The 20,153-nt window shown below is 40.3% G+C and overlaps 1 long non-coding RNA gene across 1 annotated transcript in view; it reads left to right on the forward strand.

The window, feature by feature from the left end:
- LOC109366580 (uncharacterized) overlaps window positions 1–18,334 on the forward strand; it is a 78,717-nt gene extending 60,383 nt beyond the window's left edge. Inside the window, exons 3-5 of the long non-coding RNA XR_002112951.2 lie at window positions 3,806–3,859; window positions 6,633–6,758; window positions 18,251–18,334. This is a non-coding gene — a long non-coding RNA (uncharacterized LOC109366580). The remainder of the gene's footprint in view (window positions 1–3,805; window positions 3,860–6,632; window positions 6,759–18,250) is intronic.
- Window positions 18,335–20,153: the final 1,819 nt, after the last annotated feature.

Here is a 20,153-nt window from a genome sequence, read left to right on the forward strand (position 1 = left end):
TGAAATTGATTATATACATGTAACTCCACCCTTAATGTCTCTCTTACTAATATTTTGTGCTTTGTCTTGCTGTCGAGGGAGCCCAGCTGCACTTGCAAATGGGTGTTAATTTTGCAGTGCAGCTGTCATATGGAATGGGTCAGAGTACTGAAAAGGATTGTTAATAAAAATTGAAATGAATTAAATTGTAGTCTCACAAGTAGTTTTTCTACAAGCAGAACAAAACACTAATAACTCCTTTATATCCCTCAGGGAATTCAGTGCTCTGATGTCATGTCAGCCAAGTTATTTGCATTTTGTTAAATTTCGTGAATTATTTGGCATTCAATTGTGGCTCCTTCAGAGTCAGTGCAGTGTATATCTTGAATGCATATTACTAACGGCTCAGCAATCAGTATTCTGCTAACATGAAGGGAATTAACTGGTTTTATGTGCTTATGACATTCAAAGTAAAGTACCTGAAAGATATTAGTGCAGATAACATCACTGTATGCATACATAATAACACGTATCCAAATAATCAAAATTACAGTGAAAATACACACTGTTAGCCTCAGTGTACTTGCCCAGTTTAATAACGCCAGCGTTCCTTTTAAGAGAGTCTCATTAAGGATTTTTTTTTTCTACAGCCATCTCTGTTCCATTCCCTAGGCAGTGATCCTGCACACACTTCGTTATGTGCTTGACTTTCAGTATCCAAGTATCCTCCCAGAGGAGCCTGTGCAACTACTCGTAGCGTTAAACACAAGGACATGTTTAAGCGCCGCAGGATGGGGATGGGGGACTTAGACTCTCCCCTTACAAAGAGCTCATAAGAACCCTGTGAAATGGCCCCAAACCTTGGAGTGTAACAGAAACATGCCCATAAGAATAGGAAAGTTGTAAAGCCAAATTTAGTCTTGGTATGTGCAAATCCTCGGGAAATGAATGGTGACATTGATGTGCACTAGGGAAGAGAGACTTTCAGTCACTGACTGCTATGGTATTGAGGTGAGATATATTTTTGTCAGTTGTCTTTGTGCATGAAAGTCCAGAATATAAAAAAAAAAAAAAAAAGAAAGAAAAAAAAATTATCTAGTTAAAATTAATTTCAGATCTAATCCACCAGTTTTCCACACTATAGAATTCCCTGGATGCTTCTTGGTTTTGTCCCTTTGTAATCTGATTATTATTTGAAGTTCCATCCATAACAATTGATTTGCCCAGTAATGTGTTAATTGGTGTGATGTGTAATCTTCTGTTGTTTCCTGATGCTTCTTTCCCCAGCATTGCTTCAGTCATTACATCAGCCCTGATGTGAGGGTGTTAGATGAGGTAACACTGAGTGTAGTTGCTAGCTGTAGGCAAAAAAAAAAAAAAGAGTGAATCGTAAAAATTGGCAAATGAAATGTAGCTCTAGCCAGTGCCAGAAACATTGCTGCAGTCTGCCAAACTTTTGCACTTCTGCATTGTTTCTCCTTGCTCTCCAATCCAGTAACCCATTGTCTACTCAAAAATTGACATCTTCTTAGCATCACAGGACTCTTAGCATTCACTGTCAGCCACTGATTGATTTTCATTATTGATATTATACCATAAAATATGCTAAATGCTAAAAAAAGGGAGCATCTTGCATGTAAATGATGTGAATGGGAAACCAAGTGGAACTAATTCACGGTCTGCAACACAGAGAACTGGCTGGAGTGGGAGGTGACCATAGGCTGAGCTGGGACACAGCTGGACTCACTGGGAAAAATGATTCCCAACCATTTCTTGTGTCTTATAAAAAATGTCATCTACTGACACATTGTCCAATCTGTTATTTTCAGAGGTTTTATGATTTAAAAAGAGGCTTAATTCAAGATATTATGAACTCAGTATTGTAAGAGTGTAGCTAACAGGCTCTGATTTTGGAACCTCCAGACCTTCTGGAGACAAGGTCCAAGATTCCTCAGGATCTGAGGAATGCCTGGGAATATTCTAGGAAACTCGAGGGTACCTGCAGGTGCTAGGTGAGGCTAAAGGAAGGGGAACCACAAGGGTATGAGCTGAAGGAAGCTCTTACAGCTTCTAACAAGCATAATCACTGCAGTGCCTGGAGTTTCTGCTACTGCTGCCTCCTGACTGGGGAGGATCAGACCTTTTCAGCCCATACCTGGGAACATATATAAGAGCACAGATCCAAGAACACAGCTGGTAGGTGGAGTACTTTGTCTAGGGAGTCTTTGACTTTTCTCTGATATTCAGAGAGCCCTATTTGCCAACTGCAATAGAGAAGCAGGCAGTATGTACTCATCACTGTCATGGTAAATACAACTTCTGGAGAAGGGGAAATGGTGGTGTTCTTTGTGGCACCGAGAGGAAGGCTCCTGCCCCATCTAAGGGCTTGCAACTATAAAATAGATTTGCTTCCCTCAAAGCTGAAGAGACGCCAGATACACTTTCAAGCAGTGAGTCGGATCCACTTGACCCTCAAACATGAAAGACCACCAGGAAAAACAGGTGACTGCAAGGGAAAAGAAGCATCCATCTACCACCATGACCTATCAACTAGAGAAGTCTTCTACCTGCTGGGAACCTAGATCTAGGCTGTTGTTCAGGGACTACTTGCTGAAGCTCATCCAGCCCTCTGACTGCTACTACTCTGCTGTTCTTCCATGTGGGCACAAATTAAACTGCTGGGGAAATATTTACAACATTAGAAGTGACTACAGAGCTCCAGGGGCAGTAGTCAAGGGCATTGACTAGAGATCCCTTTGGTCTTCTCAATTCCCTAGTGATGCAAAAGGGATTGCTTGCTTGTGTTAGGGCTAGTAAGGATGCAAGCATTAAATTAGCAAAGTCTTACCAATGCTGCATGTGTTTTCTTTCCACGTTCAACACAGCAGACAGTTCAAATGTCTGCATTCCTGCTGGAATGAATTTCAGCCTGTGTGAAACGCTGTTAGATGAGCAGTTTGAAGGTTTTATAGGTAACTTGGGATTTTAGTGGATAAATCTACTTTTTCTCCAGAGGATAAATATTTGAATAATGTGGTTAGAATTGCAACATATGCTTAGCATTCAGTATCAATCATGATTATATAAAAAAGACAGTGTCTCCTCTCCTTGCACAGACTCATGTTTCCTTAGAATGATGATGTTAGGACATGTTCTGTTATTAGCAGTCTCAACCAGCACAACTAACCTATGAGCTGATTTCACATTGAAATATAACTTATAATCCAGTGGGTTAGCTTTAAAAGCATGGTGCTAGCACAGATTTTCCTAAGCGTAGTTTGTCAAAGAGATGTTCCACTAGCGTGCCTTTTACATAGGATATAAGATGTTCCTTTAATTTAAGCTTATTTTTTTCCTCCAGACAAAAAGCAAACAATGTGGAACCTTAAAGGCGAAGCAAAATATAGGGAAAGTGGTACATACTGAACAGTTTGGCATGTTTGTTGCACACACAATCTTCATTTTATCTTGTCCTAGGAAATGATTTGCCTCTGTTTTCATGTTATATTTTCTAAACCAGCAATTTGCATCACTTGCAGTGTTGGCTTTAAGTTTCACCATTACTAATAAGGTAAGTATCCTGTATTATACCTGGTAAAACATTTCTATGCCAACCACACAGAACATAAAGCAATATATGTTCTTGTAGAGGTCGAAACTTTTTTTTTTGTTTGGGATGTCAGTGTGCAGTGAGCTGCAGGACTAAATTTCTTGCTTATCCATGTTTGAAACACTTTTCAGGGCTTATGTATTTGTTGAAACATTTGAAGTAATAGCACCATGAAACTTCTGATTAAGAATATTCAATTAATGTTTTTATTTTTAGGGATATCTGGTAGAGCAATTTCTCTGCTTTGTTCAACAGTACGACCTGAATCAGGTAAGAAAGTTCATCTGGAAGTGTTATAACCATAAAAGAAATCCTATCAATGCAGCATATCCATGCTCCTCTTTATAAGCTATGGCTGCACACTGTTCAAGGCTTTCCCAGATGATTTTTGGCAGAAATCCTGTGCAGTTATCAATCAGAATCAGCTGGAGACTACTTTTCTGTTCAACCTGTCACTGTAACATGCTACTAAAACACTTTGAGCTGGTGAATCAGGTGAGTCATGCAGAAACCCCCATCCACTTCTGGGCACAATTTTTTCTTTCCAGTATAAATATTTATGTCCTACCTTAGTAAGTAGGCTTCCTTACAATGGCAGCAATTGTCTCCAACTTCTCATTAATAGGTTTATTCCCATCGTAATTGTCCAGAAACTCTATTGCTGTAGAGAAATGAGGCCAAATATTTTCAAGAAGTCTTTTTATTTTGGTGAACTTATGCTAATGATAAAATCTTATGGCAGTGTTAAAATATTAAATAATCACTTTGTTCTTATACGGCTGTGAGTTTCATAAACTGTGTACCTAAGGATGACAAGTATCTTTCTCACACATCACACATATAGAGCACTGCCGAATCTGGGTCACTTAGCCAAAGAAGAAATGAAAGGATCTGATTCTTCATCTGTCCAAGTCCTGAGCATGTGTTTGCTGCTGAGTTCAACAAGGGCAGCACTATGCTCTTTCTTAGATATTGCTAAGCTATATTTAAAACTTTTTTTATTTAAACTTGAAAATTAATTTGCTTTAACATCTGTTTAAAATAGATTAGAATTAATGAAGTCTGACCCCCTTATGAGTTTGCACGAGTGAAATAATTACTCTTTAGCAGCGCAGAATAATTTGTACTGGACTTATGGGCTAGAGGTAGCAGTAAGAAGTCAAAAGAAGTTCAAGTACTGAACTGCATTAGAAAATGTAATGCTGCTTCTTTCTTGAAAAATGAAAATGCATGTGCTAGACATTTATTTTTCACTGCTAATAACAATTATCGAAAATTGTCTGCATAAATTGAATATAGAAGTCTCCTAATTTGAAACTTAAAACTGATTACGGAAAAATTAGTTCCTAAGGATGTGATAAGGATGGCACTCTTTAGAATAATGCTAATTCAGGTATCATCACCTGATCTAAATTCCAGGTGAATGAATGCCTTCCAAAATACTTTCAGCATCTCTAGAAAGCTACCCCTGCTGGTAACAACAGCATCTTACCATTCCTGTTGTGTTTAAAGCCCAAAGTCTTATTTGGTCTCAACTGAAAAGAGATCCAGCTGTAAAGGTATTGTGCTGACTGTGGATACCGGCAGTGTAATTAATTGAAGGCATCTAAATGGGAAATTCTGCAGTAAAAGACTTATTATTTTTTTTAATCAGGAAGAATAAAATTAGCTAAGGCTTACAGGAACTGCTAGTTCTTCAAAGAATAATACTCTCATTGATCTTCACTGCTAATTAATTGTCTTGTACAGTTATTTTCCAGAGAAGTGGGCTTCTACCAATCCCCACTGAACCTGCTGGCCTCCATGTAGGAAGGTCTGCACTGTCATCTTGCAGCCTTCCCACTGGCTTGGTGACAGCTCATTTTGTTAATCCCTCAGGGCAATTTAGGAGACCTTAATTGGAAAGATCTCCTACTGTTATTACATTGTTTTTCTTCTCAGAATGATTGCTAGCAGAAAAAATGAAATGTGGCTTCCCTATTTGATACGTATGGTAGCCTAAACTTCCCTTATTTGGATGCCTGTGCTATAGGGTTACTTTATGGTATGAAGCTTGGAGAAAATGAAAGAATACTGTTAGGGAATGATATAAGTTTGATCCACAGCGTTCAGATACTGTGCAGTGAGTCCTATTTCTTTGTGGTGAAATTGATTCTGATGAGTGTCAAAACATTAAATGAGCATTATCACCCTCAGTGAAAATAATACTGTGTGCTTGTGAAACAAAGATCCAGAAATGACAATCCGTGTGAAGTAGTAGTTGTGTTTTTTGAGAGCAGCTTTACAAAGTCTCTGTGAGGGGTGAAGAGCAGGATAGCATTCTCCTAGGTCATCAACTTCCATGAAGATTTTTTTTTTAATCCTTTTCTTCCCTCTTTCACATCCACTGTCTCTGCATAGCCTCTGTGGACTGGCCATATGCAGCATCATACCGGGAAGCCTGATATCTGCTCACAGCTCCTGTACTGGCCTGGCAGCCTGGCCTGGATGCTCTCACAAGCCACCCAGCATGCAGACCATTGCTTAATCTGCCATGGAAGTAAAAGGACAATACAATTTTAGGCCTCACTGAAACGATGTTGGGAGAGCAAATGAAAAACCCCTTTGCAGATAGGTTGTTGATGTTGAACTGATAATTGGTCCAGAGCCCTCCCTCAGGCCTGTGGGACATGGGCATGAAGCTGGAGGCTCCAGCCCTGGGGCATTCTATTGCCCAGTGGTTTTCAGCTTCTTTGATGTACTTGGAGCCCCAAAAACTAGAGGCCTGAGATTTGGGCATCCCATAGAAACCCAGTACTGCCCTACTCGGAAGGGAATTTGTCATTTCAGAATCCATAGGACAAGGAGAGGGTAAATGTGTAGCAAATGCTGAACCTTTAGGCTCAACCCATGCCTCTGAAAATAGGCCTGAGTGCTTCACTAGGGAGGTGCATTGAAGGAACACAACCCCTACAGCCTAGAAACATCAAGCAGGTGGGCAGGGTCTCCAGGATGCACCTGGACCTCCCAGCAGATCTCATTAGCTGGAACTGCCTCCTCCCAGGGCCAAGTAAGACCTGAACAGTTACACCTGCCAGTGCTACATTCCTTCGGGAGCAAGATGTGATGGTGATGCGTCAATGCCTTGTGTGAGACAGCACTGGAGAGCTGGCATCTCTTCGTCCAGCAGGTAAGGCTACTTGCTCCTTCAGTTTTCTTCCACCCATGTGATGGCCCTGGCCAAAACTTGGCAAATGGGGTGTTTTGGTAAGGTTGTAATGAAGGCAGTGCCATGGCAAAACTGGCTGCTTTCAGCTACAGTGGCTTTGTTTGAATGGACTCAGTGCTTTCTTTATCCTAGAGGTCAACATGGCATTGTCACAGCAGCTGGCAAAGCCCATGACTACTTCCTAAATGAAGGGGTGAGAATGAGGTGGTTCTGGTTCCTGTGGCACTTGCTCCTCCAGATGGTTCCTTCACACAGCCTCTGCAAAGTCTCTCAGTGGTTTTTGAGCAATAGAGGAGCGAAGTACTGCAAAACAGGCTCCTCTGAAGTTTCTAGTAACGTGGCATGTTGATGTGCATAGCAACATCTAGAGTTTCAGGGACCCTTTCTAACCTAGTTTAGGAAGAGCTATCTCATGATCCTGATCTGCATTCCCTATACTCAGTGTGCAATGCTCGCTCTTGCACAGCACTCATTTGGTACTTGGAGGTATTTTTTTACCTCCAGAGGCAGAGGCAGACAATGGCGTAAATTCCTTTCTTGCAACTAGCACGACTAAGAAAGGAAATTAAGAAAACAGATGGTGGAAGCTGGCCAGCCATATTCCTGATGCTGAAATTCAACTGATATTCAAAATGCTGCTGCAAATTGTTGTTTTATAATGCGTTCTCAAGGTGTGTAAAGCTGCTTTGCCAATCTGATGTAACCTGAGCGTGATGGGCTGTAACTGAAGGAGGAGAAAAGTATGTATGGCTTCTGCCAGTCTGGCTCCAGCGTGTTGGAGCACATTAATGCATCTCTGACCTGTCAGGGTGCATTTCTCTGGCTGAAGAGTCACACATGGGATTGGGAGCATGGAGGTAGGTGATACACACACAGCATCCTTAGGGCAGGTCTAGATGTGACAGTGACTTGTGCTGTGTTACGCTGAAACTTCATATTTATATTTTCTCCTATCCTCAAATTATTCGAAACTTGTTCTGCCAAAACAACTATGCATTAAACATGAAACACAGTTGAAAGCACTTTCTTTTTAATTTTTAGGAGGCTTGTCAGTGCCAAAACGTACACTACTTAAGAACAGGTAGTGAAGCATGCTATTTTGGCAAGATCCACATGTCACACTTGTTTGTGCAACAGTCACTGCTGCTGACTTACAGCTTCAGAGGCAGCTGTGTAAATACAGGGATGCAGCGGCTGGAGGAGCCAAGAGATGCTGTGGGAGAGATAACAGATAACACCAGACGCATTTAGGATGCCAAAGGGTCAGGCAGAGCTGAGCTGTGCCATGGAGTCTTGCCCTGCTGCTAACATGTCTCCAGCATGCTTTTGGTAACATACCTTTCCTGTTATTGTCTGAGAGGGGGAAGTCTACTTGTTTTATAAGGACGTGTAGTTAACTTTCCATTATGAAAGGGGTTCAATTCCTGAAAATGTGTAGGAAATGCTCTGACGCAGGTGGACAACTCTGCGTTAGTAACCCTTGTGCTCCTTTGCAACAGGGCCAGGAAACCTTGAAAGGCTCAGTCTGTGCCATTTGCAGGCTTCTTATAAACAGGGCTCATTCCTCTACATTGTGGAGCAGTCTTAGGTACTGCAAACAAAGGCATTAGTAAGTGCTGGGCTTGCTGCCCCAGTCCTCATGGGACTGGATTTCCCCCAGATAAGACCAGCACGTGTCCGTTCATACAAGGCTGATGCCTGCAGCCTTGTGAGGGTTCTGCTGTTGCAAGTCAGTTAAGCATTGGCAGACTTTCTAATTTCTTTTTGCTACTGATAAACCAGCAAAGAGAATGTGGTTGCAAAGAAATGCACTGTACTCGAAAAGCTTTATCACTGGTGTTGTTTTAAAATGGGAATACGTTATATAAGCTTACTGGTTCATGCATAAGGTGAGAATCAAGCAACTTTATTAAGGAACGATCTTAAGCAATACTGTGACATAGCTGACAGGTAAATGATATATCTGAGCAGGAACACCTAAATCTCAGTTCCTAATGCACTGACTCAACCTTTTCGATTTTCCTAATTCTTTCTTAGTCACATGCCTTATATATTCTTTGTGCATGTATTGATTCAGCTTATAATTGAATACAACTTCCCCATGCTGACCAGGTCAGGTAATGGCATTCCATTTTTTAAATTAGCCTACAGTAACTCCTACAATATAACTGCATCTTAGGATTCTCTTGTTCATGATGTGTCTGCTACACTTCATCACAAAATGCTCCTGCATCCTTCTTTACCTTAATCCACTGGTCAAATAGACAGGCAGGGCTTCATTTAACTCAGTATCACAATCCAAACGCCGAGCTAGCATGTTTTAAATAGGCTGCTAGCTACAGAAATATTTGGTTTCACTTGTGATGACTGCCATTTTCTTTCCTTATCTTTGTTTTGGGATAAAATTGACTGAAATATGTGGAGAAATTCCCAATTTGAGTGGTTTTATCTTAATGGGCAGAAGGAAAAATCTTCCTTATGATAAGGAAAATTAAAGATGATTCTCACAATACTTGGAATTACAATCATTTTTCAAGGAAGTCTCAGGGAAAAAAAGCTGTTGGTGCCTCATGTAGTAAAGGGATATTTGCAGTCAATGTTTGTTCATTGCTTATTCAAAGCGTATTGAAGTGGTGCTGCTTCTCTTAGCAGCACACTATCATTCCAGCATTCCTGTGTTCTACAGTAATTGTGATGAATTTTTCTCCATGGTTGGGGCAATTTTTAAATTCAAATTAGCCATCATAAGTCATAAAACGTTGTGAGATAATTTCAGATGTTAATCCAGCGGATGGAGTTAAGCAGTTGCGTATGTTCTGACTTCATCCCTCCAGGACAGGGCTACATTTGGACTATAGAGATACTTCCTTCAAGTACTGTTGATGCTCTTTAGCCTTTTTCAGGAAGTCCTATAATTTGCCACTGCAGAGGTGAGCTCCTGCTTCAGCTGGTTCTTTCTATAGATTTCCTCCAACTCAGAGCCAGATGCTGGTTTCTAAGTACAGCATAAGAAAATGTTCTACGTTTTCTATTTGTCTTCCAAGGAGGAAGGATATATTTTCTGACATCCCTCTTGAACCGTACAAGTTGAATTGAGACAGAATATTTATTAATATAAAACTAAATAACAGCTTGGCTGAGTAAGTCAATCTGCAAAGTGCCTCTAAGACCATTTACTATGATCTGACCCTATATTTTTGGTGACTGATTTTGGTGAAAGGCATGAGTCGTAGGGGCATGCTCCTACCTAGAGTTATTCTGGATAAATTATAGAATTGCTGGATAACTCCATGATGATATTTAGGACAGGAGTGCTTTTGACTAATTTGGACCCAAACAGACAAATATATCTGTTAGTATTAGGTCTTGGAGGACAAAACAGAAGCTATTTTGATCTGATCTAGTACTTGATCTAGTGGTTGGCAGCAAAGCATGTGCAAGGGGATTGGAACTTGTTGATCCTTGGCATCACTTCCAAGCCAAGCCATTCTATGATTCTATTTACCCAGTCAGAACAACATTGTTATGCATTTGTAGAGATGTGCTTAGTGCTATCACTAACAAGAGTGGTAGCTTGTGAGATGGAAATCTGTGGGAATACAAGAAAGACTATTCAGAGCAGCAGCTGTGGAGCAAGATAAACAGCAGAAATAGTTTATTCTTCTGCAGTCTTTTATAGGAAAACATCAAGGATTTTAAAAATGTTTCACTCTTGTTTAAAAACATCTCACCCCAATTTTATTGATGAAGAAACTGAGGCCCATTGAAGTTCTGATGTCAGAAATCTGGCAAACAGCAGGTCCAAAAATAACAACTGGGTCTGGGTAGCACTAACCTAATGACTGGGTGATGTTGTTCTGGACATAAAAGCCTGGAGTTAAAAGCTGAAATTCTTCCCCTACTGTCTTTACCCATGTCTGTGCACTGGAGTTGCTGAGCTGGAAGAAATGTGAATGTTACTGTACAGCGTGAATGAATTAAGTTGTCTCGTGTGCAGTAGGCACTTTGCCCTGCTGGGTGGGATGTTGCTAAGCTTTCAGAAATTTCCAGCACCATTTCACCCATGTAAGACCCTCTCAAGGAGGATGTGTGCAAATGCTGCCTTTTTTTTTTTTTTTTTTTTTTAGAAAAAAGACAAAGATTTCTGTGTTCAGTACAGTCTTTGCAAGAGATGATGGCCGTTCATGTTAATAGAAGAAGTCCTTGGTGCATTAGGGGCAGTTTCAGGGATCCAATAGTTTATGACTAGCGTGTCTTTGTCAGCTGAGCAGAAACCTTCATAACCATTAGCTAGCAAAAATTGCTACAGCATGCTAAAAGGGCATAGAACCATTAAAGTTGGAAAAGAACTGAAAGCTCATCTAGTCCAACTGTCAACCTGTCCCCATCAAGCCCAATTAACCATGTTCCTCAGTGCCATATCTACACATTTCTTGAACGCTTCCAGGGATGATGACTCCATCATCTCCCTGGGCAACCCGTCCCAGTGCCTCACCACTCTTCTGAGAAGAAACTGTTCCTAGTATCTAACCTGAATCTCTAGTGATGCAACATGAGGCCATTCCCTCTAATCCTTCCATCATTTACATGGGAGAAGAGGCTGACCCCACCTTGCTACAACTTTCTTTCAGGTAGTTGTAGAGAGCAATGGGGCCTCCCCCAAGCCTCCTCTTCTCCATACTAAACAATCCCTGTTCCCTCAACTGCTTCCCATAAGATTTCTTTTCCAGACCCTTCTCAACTTTGTTATTCTTTGGACGTGCTTCAGGGCATCAACATCCTTCTTGTAGTGAGGGGCCCAAAACCAAACACAATACTCAAGGTGTGGCCTCACCTGTGCAAATAAAAATGAGATCAGACTGCTGTTTTCTCACAGCAGTGCTCCTCGCTTAGCTACCTAGAACTAAAACAAGACAAAAACGTGAAACCAAATTCCTCTTTGGTCTTGACATTACAAAATAACTCTGCTCAAAGGCTCCAGAGAAGGACACTGAACCCTGCTCTGCTCCAAGACGCCTCCCAGGCTGCGGATGCACTTCTCATCTGCAGCTACGCTTCACACTGGCATGAAACAGAGATGATTGGGTTGCTTTCTGATGCCTGTCTGGGCCAGTAATGCTGCTGGTGATTTGTGGCTTCTCCAGCAGTATTCAGAGGTGATGTGTGAAGGGAAGGATACTAACTGTTTGACATGGGACAGCTTTATTGACAGAGAGCTACCAGGCTAAAAATCAGTTGAAATGTGTCAAATAATGTGCACTTGTTTGGGGAAAAAATGAGAGGAAAAGCTGTGATGCTGATTGGCAGTGAAAAGCCTATAAAGCAGCACACATCAACGGAGTAATTGACTGTTTCCTTCACGTAAACGATTTTTCCTCACCTCTCTCCTTTTGCATTTGAGCAAGCCACAATTCATATTGATGAAACATGACAAATTTGAATAACTTATGGAAAACCACATGAGAGCTTGAATGAGTCAGTCTTTAAAATAATAACAATGGTAGTAGTAGTAATAATAATTTAGTGGCTTACCCATCAAATCACTGACTATCCAACGCTCTACTGAAAGAGCAATTTCCTTTGCAGGAATCGAACCCTGCAAGCAGCAGGAGGGCCTGTGCTGACACTGCAGTGACCAGCAGCAGACCCCACTCAGCCATGTCTAGCTGCTTTCTGTAGTCCCAGATCTGCTAGCAGAGTTGCTCAGCATCATTACCTTGGGTGCTGTTTAGTTGTTCCCAGAGATCTGGTATTTGAGTTTTGGAATAGTGAAAACCATTTTTGCGTGGCTCCTGCTGGCTTGGTTGCTTTGGATGAATTTTCCAGCATGGTAGCATTGGCTTTTCTCCTCTTAGAAGGAAGGCTGTGCTTTCCTAAAAACCTAGCAGGAGGCCATGCAATCCCTAGCTAAAGCAGGCACATGCAGGGCCAAATCTTGTAGGCTGTCCATGTGCTGCCCTTCAGCCAAGAACAGGATGCTGCAGGATGAAAGAACAGCCTTGGATGGCACAGGGAGGACACAGTAGAACAGAAAGCTACCATCAAAAGCACGCACCCTGTGATAAACAGTGATAGTGCTCAGCCACAATACTGTATTTGGAGCCAAGCTTTTACGAAGTTTGGATGCTTAGATTTAGAGTGTCTTCATAAAGGTCACAACAGAGGACATTTGTGGATTCTCGGTTGCCATTCTGGACCTGTAATTCTAAATATTCACTTCACAATTTTCCCTCTATACATTGTGAACTAAGGGGCAGAGTGTTTTGTGTTTGACTTTTTTGTTGCTGTTGCTGTTGTTATCCTTTTGTTGTTCAGCTTTGATTTATGCTGCAGAGAAACTATATTCTTATGATCTCAATATTACGGAAACATAGACTCATTAAGATTGGAAGGACCACGAAGCTCATTTAGTCCAACTATAGTCAACTGTCACGGCCATACCACTAAACCACATCCCTCGTTGCCATTTCTACACATTTCTTGAACACCTCCAGGGACGGTGACTCCACCACCTCCCTGGGCAGCCTGTTCCAATACCTCATCACCCTCCTGAGAAATTTTTCCTAACATCCAGCCTGAATCTCCCCTGGTGCAACTCGAAGCCTTTCCCTCTCATCCCGTACCAGTTACCTGGGAGAAAAGGCCAACCCCCACCTCACTAGAACCTTCTCTGAGGTAGTTGGTAAGGAGTGATAATATCTCCCTTGAGCATCCTCTTTTCCAAACTAAACAATCTCAGATTTGCTGCAAGTTTCTGCCATCCCAAATTTTAGGGAGGCTGTTGTGCACCAGCAATATGACTTTACTGCAGGACTGAATGAGAAGATCTGGGTCCCTGTGTGGGAATGAAACCTTACTTAAGTGAAAGCATCACTGGAGGGAAAGAAGCCTCTCTTGATGAAAACATTTTTGCAGGGGATCAGGCTCATAGCTGGCACAAAAGCTGCAGCAAAGCAATGGTGGCAAAGATACTACTGAGTGGTGTCTGTTATGACACTGGAGTGCACAAACATGAACATGCTTCTCCTCTGTGTCCAAGGGGCTGAGCAGGATGTAATTGAACCATTTGCCCACTGTGAAGGCAGAGTTCAGCAGCAGGTCTCGAGGGATTGAGTTAAATTGATGCTGTGGAAGATAATTAAATCATGTGACAGTTTATCACAGGAGATGCCTGAATAATCAGTGATTTTAAAGGCCTTTAAGTCATGTTTTTGTAGCCCGGTGGTATTTATGAGCTGCAAGGCCTCCTGAGGTTTTACTTGGCTGCCAGGTGCTTAGGAAGAGCAGTCTGGTCCTGTCCAGCCGAGCGGTGCCCCCTTGTTAGCAGTGATGAAGGGCTGCCTGGCCAAAAGGCAGCAGGCATTCTTGCTTTCAAATCCCCGTCTGGATTTTCAGAGCGAGTTAAACCATTGAATGTTTAAGTGAAAGCTGTGGTATGCCATCATCCCTCACAAATTTGCCCTTCCTTTGTCAGCTATTCCCTGTGCTTATTCGTCCGTTTAAGCTGATCAGTGAACGTTATCTGCCTTGTATTACCTATTTATTCCCATAGGAAGACAATCTCTGCTAGTGGCCAAATAGAGCAGCAAAGTCTTATTTCTCTAGGGATAGAAAACTTCTCTGTGGGGCTCCTGGTTGCAAGGATAAGGCTGCTGTGAGAGTCAGGGCGCAATTTTATTTCTTCTTTCCTCTGTGTCATCCTCTCAGGCTTATTTAATTCCTGCCCTAGTCATGCACAGAGGCAGATTTCTACCTGAGGCTTCAGACCTACATTAGCATATGCCAAACTCACTGAACGACCTGGACCCCAGGAGCCCAGAGCATCACAGCCTGGTGCTGTCTGCATTTGTCTCGAATGCTTAGAGGGATCTTTTCCTAATTCATTTCTATACACACACAGGTGTGCATAAATGTGCATGGAGAGAAAGACAAGCACAGATTAATATGTAATTAACATTTGCCTTTTGAGTGTATTTTGTTTGAGTAGCTTAGAGGCTCATATCCTGCTTATAGCCATGTCTTGCTCACTGCACTCACGTATTACAAGAAAGATTACTTACAGAAATATTTTTTCCTCTGTATTCAATTATAATCTAATTCTTGAATGAAGAAACAGTACATTTAAAACTCTGCTAGATTTTTGTTTTTTTGTTTTTTTGTTTTTTTTTTCCTGGGAGAAAGAGAAAAGAGTACAAGTTGAATGTTTTTGTTCTCTTTGGATTAGTCAGTTGAAATCAATGAACCTTCGTCTCTTCAGCTTTATTAAGAACCAAAACATGAAATGTTGTTACTTGAAATCCATAAAATAAATATTTTGAACTCAGGACACAACTGTATCAACACAAAAAAGTGTCACTTTGCACACTGTACTGTCACCAATGTACTTCTAAGAGCAAGTCAGTAATCATTTCCTGGTTTTATATAATGCTGCTGAACAGTGAACTCAAATATGCTGGATTTAGCAATTCACTAACAAGACAATGTCAAGAACTTTATATTTCAAGCTCTCGATTGCGGGAATTATTGCAGTCAGAAATGCTTTGCATGCACTCTTAGTCCTGTGGACTCTATCTGTGTACGTGTAAAGATTAGATTTGCAAAATAGCATGTTAAAAAAAAGCAAGCTTTCTAAGGTTTAAGCATCAAACACATAAGTTGGGAACCACAAGAACTGTCAGCCCTGTGAAGATAAGATTTGCTGTCCACACCGTTTTGGCCGATGTCTATAAATTCTAGTGCTCTTTAAAGCTATAAATCTAGCTTTAAAGATAAAATCAGTTACCCTTTCTTTTCTCCCCAAAGCAAATTCTGGGAATTAATTGGGGTTGTAGACTAAAAGAGACTAGCAAAAGAAAAAAAAAAAACTTTCAAAAAAAAAAAAACCTGCTTGGGAGCTATGTAAATTAGTAGAAAAATAAATCCTTTAATGAAGTACAGAATTAGTGAAGTCAGTTTTCACACAATTTCCTGCCTTTCATTCCTTTGATACTTTTACCTACTTCTTCCCATGTCACTTCTCTGTTTGCCTAAGCAAATGGCTGCACATTGCACCTGGGGCCATTCTGGATCTTCACTTCTACCCAGGTGTTAAGGAGGTGGTTATCTTTGACATCAGTGACCTTCTGTGAAATGGGGCTGAAACTGTCCGGCAGGCTCACGCATTTGCAGGGCTGAAAGGCAGACAGATGAGTAGGTGAATGAAAGGAGAATTTAATTGTGACCTCGTATCTCTTATTTTTAATTATCCATAAAAGATAAAGATGATACAAAATAGCATGTTCTTATTTATACAACAGATTCCTATGACGTGAGATAATTAAGAGAAATTTTTCATAGCTGAAAACTCATATTTTTAATTTTCTGCACACCTTCTTTAAGTTCACTGACGCATGAAAATGCTGAGCGTTCATAGAGGCGATCAGAATTCAATGGGGCTATCTAATGCTAAGCAGTCATAAAATATCAGCCTTAAAAATCTCAGATTGGGCCAAAACAACTGGTGAATCACCAAGGTAGTGTAGGGATGACTGCCAGCAGTAACTCCTGGGAAAATCTGCAGTGGTCTTTTTACTAGGGTTTGCCTGGAGATGTTAATAGCACTTAGGGCTTTGTGTTAAGCCTGAAGAAAACAGTCTGTTAAAAGGTTCCTCACTTGTTAGGCTCTATCTGACCATGTATCTCTTTGAAGGAAATTATTTCCTTCAGACATGGTATGAATGGAAGAGAGAGGAAGCAGGAAGATGCCAAAATACTTATTTCTCAGTTTTCTTAATTTCTTTGTTTTCTTAAATGAAGAACATTGTTCTCATATAAAACATTTCTGAATGTAAAGAATGCATATATTTTTCAAAACCTCATTATTTCAGCTGTTATGATTGAAGACCTCCAGCCCATGAGCTATATATAAATGCAGAGCAGATTTTGAAAGGCAGCTTGATGCCTTTTATAAATCCTAGAGGTGGGGAGAAAGGGGAGAGAAGAGGGAAATCTGGTCTATCCAGACCACTGTGGTCCTCCACCATTCATTCCATATAAGAAGTATTTCCCTCATTAAACAGTTTTCTTCTGGTTTGTCTCTTTTTTCACTCTAGCTCTAATGCTGGACAGAGCACTGATTTTTTTTATTTTTATTTTTTTTTCATGTTTCCAGTATTTACTCAATCTGAAATGTCCATAAACATAAGCTAAGCCAGCGACTCCTAAGTTGACAAGATGTAAAAGGAATAAAGATTCATAGTTCTGTCCTCCAGGACTGAAAAACAGATTTTAGAAACAAATAGAAAATTCTTAGTTTTAAAAAATGAGCCCTTATGTCATGCTGGCAAGCTCATTACCAAAGAAAAGGATATTTATTGTTTGCTGTCTAAATGCATCAGTAACAGACAGCAACATCCAATATCAAGAAGAAAATAATACCATCTGAAAGTTCAACTTCAAAACATTCAGAGACTGCTAAAAGAGTATGATGCTTCCTAACCCTTTTATTTACTGTAGGTCTAATCTTGAATATCTGCATATCAATTAAGTCCCTGCTTATTCCGCGACAACTTCAAAATGCACCAGTTCCATTTTCTGTGTGCTTCCATGGCATAGATGATAACCATGAATATATGGATGTCTGATCACTTTGATAAGATATGGCATAGTTTAGTAATCTACTCACACAGAGAAACTGGGCCCATCAGTTTTCCAGCGCCAATGAGATAGCACAGTTAATGAATTCCTTTTAAGATAATTCAAAAAGAAAGTGAAAAGGTGATTTACAGTTTTCCTCTTTGCAAGCAACAAGAACATCTTTATTGTCCTTTGTACTCATTTTCACCATATGTGAAAGATCTGGACAAGGAAAAGGGAAAAGGGATATGACTCAAACTCATATTAGCTCATAGAAAAAAAGCAGAGGCAAAGTTCACAAAGTCCAAAGATTAAGAAAATGGTGAGGTGGCATCATAGGCTCACTCTGTCCTCTGAAAAGCAGAAGCGATGAGGACTGAGGAAGACAGAGTGGAAGGCTGAGATTATCAACTTTATTACTGATGTTGATGGTGTTAGAGTTATTGATTAAGAATTTTCAGCATAAATTTCTTTCACATGGGAAGCATCTAGCAGCAGCATGCTGGGCCAAATAAAATGAGTCATCCATTAAACTGCAAAAATCCTGTCTACCCCTCCTTTATTCTTTTGACACTCCTTTCTTCCTTTACCAATTTATTTTGCTCTTGAAGAGTGATTCCCATACTGAAGTGTAGAATTCTACTCTTCCCTCTGGAAAGAGCTAGTATCAATCCAGCAGGCATTAGGATCCAGGATGATCCCACTGGAGGTGTACATGTATCTCCTGTGCATAACAGCGCATTCAAGCTGATGGTTGCTGGCTGTGGATTCTACGCCTCCTCATGCTTTCATATGATGGTAGAATGAGTGGAATCCATCTGTTCCTTGTTGCCTCATAGCTCAGATCTGAAGGCGATGGAGGAAGGAAGGAAGTGGGTGCAGAGAGTGTGACATGAAATCCATGCTTGAAGATTCATTGTGGCTACAAAGTAGGTAATTTACTTTCATGTTCATATGCCAGTTCATATTTTTTTCAAATGTTTTGTGTGATAAACACATAAATAATGGTATTACAAATAATGGTCCCTGGGTCTATTAGTCAGCCATTGCATTACTATTTGTTTGAGCTGGCAGAGTGTCTAATGGCAAAATTCAAAGTATAATTCTTTCAGAGGTTGGCAGCCAATATTTGCCTTGCAGTTTTTCATGTTGACATTCTACTAAATAAGACAGAAGATGTCCCTGAACTTTGAAGTCTAGTGAAAGACAAATGTCAGTCAATGGACAGTACAAAGAGATATTCATGTCATCTATTTCAGACTTAGTGGTAAGATAACCAGGCTGCAATTAGAAAGATAAAACCGTTTTCTTAAAGATGGTCCTCTAAACATATTAAGCAAGTTACCTAATCTGCAAATAACAAATTTCTTTCTAGTTGACTGCATGATTTTCTTATTTCCTGAGAACACTCCTTATATATAGTAGTAAAGCAGAAAGCCATCATAATCCCAAGCACAGTGATTTGAGTTATGGATAAAGTACAGACCACAGTATCGTAAGATTAGGTCCTAGTTTGAAGGCTGGATCAGAGATTTTATCAATTTGTATTTATTTATTTATTTATTAAGAAATGTGGCAAAAATTTGTTGAACAAATGAGAAAAAAGTGCTGAAAAAATGGACGGAGAATACACAAAAATTCTTAGCAGTATTTGTTGAAGGTATGAGGTAAGACCAACTATATGAATGAAGTTAATAATTGAGGATAACTTACAGGGTAAAAGATTTGGGGTTGTTCTTTCAGTTTCCCAGATCTCAGAGATCCACAATGACAATCAGGAGCTTTAGTATCTTTATATAATTCAACAGGATATTCTTGGTTTTAGTTCCTCCTCTGTGACTTTGTTTCTAATATTTTAATGGAGCTTTTTCAGCATGCATTTTCCCCTTCAAAGATTGTGTGGCTCAGGATAGATCCTGAGTGACTTTGACAAGAACAAGGAATATTGATTATCCACAACTCATCACTCCTGGATGCACTGCGCACTGAGTCCACACATTTTCCCTAGCAGCCTCAAGGCCACCTCGCCATCCATGACAGTCTAATGGATGTCAGCCAGTATTTCATGCACTGTTTTCGTTAGAGATAGTGACAGTCTGGTGATACTCAGTTTCATAAGCTGCTATGTTTGAAATTGCTTCATTTCCTACAGACAAGCCAAATTCTTCTCAGCTTCACCAACGCTTGTTCTCAGTAGCAGCAGTCATGATGAGAATATGATTTTTTGTCATTGTATCCTAAATTTATCTGAGAGCCTCTGGTATAGAATTTGCCATGAGGAATATCTTGTAAATCAGTATCATTAAGAACCAGGTCTTGAGGATAAATCTTCCCTCTAAGGTGCCAATCAGTGGTCCCCCAGCAAGGAATTGGGAGTTGGAGGGAAGTCTCAGTGATCAACTGTCTCCAATCTGTCACAGGATGTATGAAGAGCAGCAAATCAAGTAGTTGCAGATTCCTTCAATATCCAGACACATGGCCCCTGAGGACATGAAAATTCAGAGTGTGATTTCACTGGCCCAGAGTTCATGCAAAGTCTCAGTGAGATCCACACTTTATATTTCATTCAGAATGTTTTGTATTTTACCTAGAATATTAACTTCAAGAATGAGAAGAAAGATGAAAAGTTCACAGTAAAAATGGTAATGAAAACAGTTTTGAGTAAAGCAACTTTATAAGAATTGTTAACTTGTAATGTTTCTGGTTGCTATGACATTTTAAACAGCTCTTTCTACCCACATT

Source organism: Meleagris gallopavo, chromosome 3, assembly GCF_905368555.1.
Source record: "Meleagris gallopavo chromosome 3, MGAL_WU_HG_1.1, whole genome shotgun sequence".
In the NCBI taxonomy this organism is placed as follows: domain Eukaryota; kingdom Metazoa; phylum Chordata; class Aves; order Galliformes; family Phasianidae; genus Meleagris; species Meleagris gallopavo.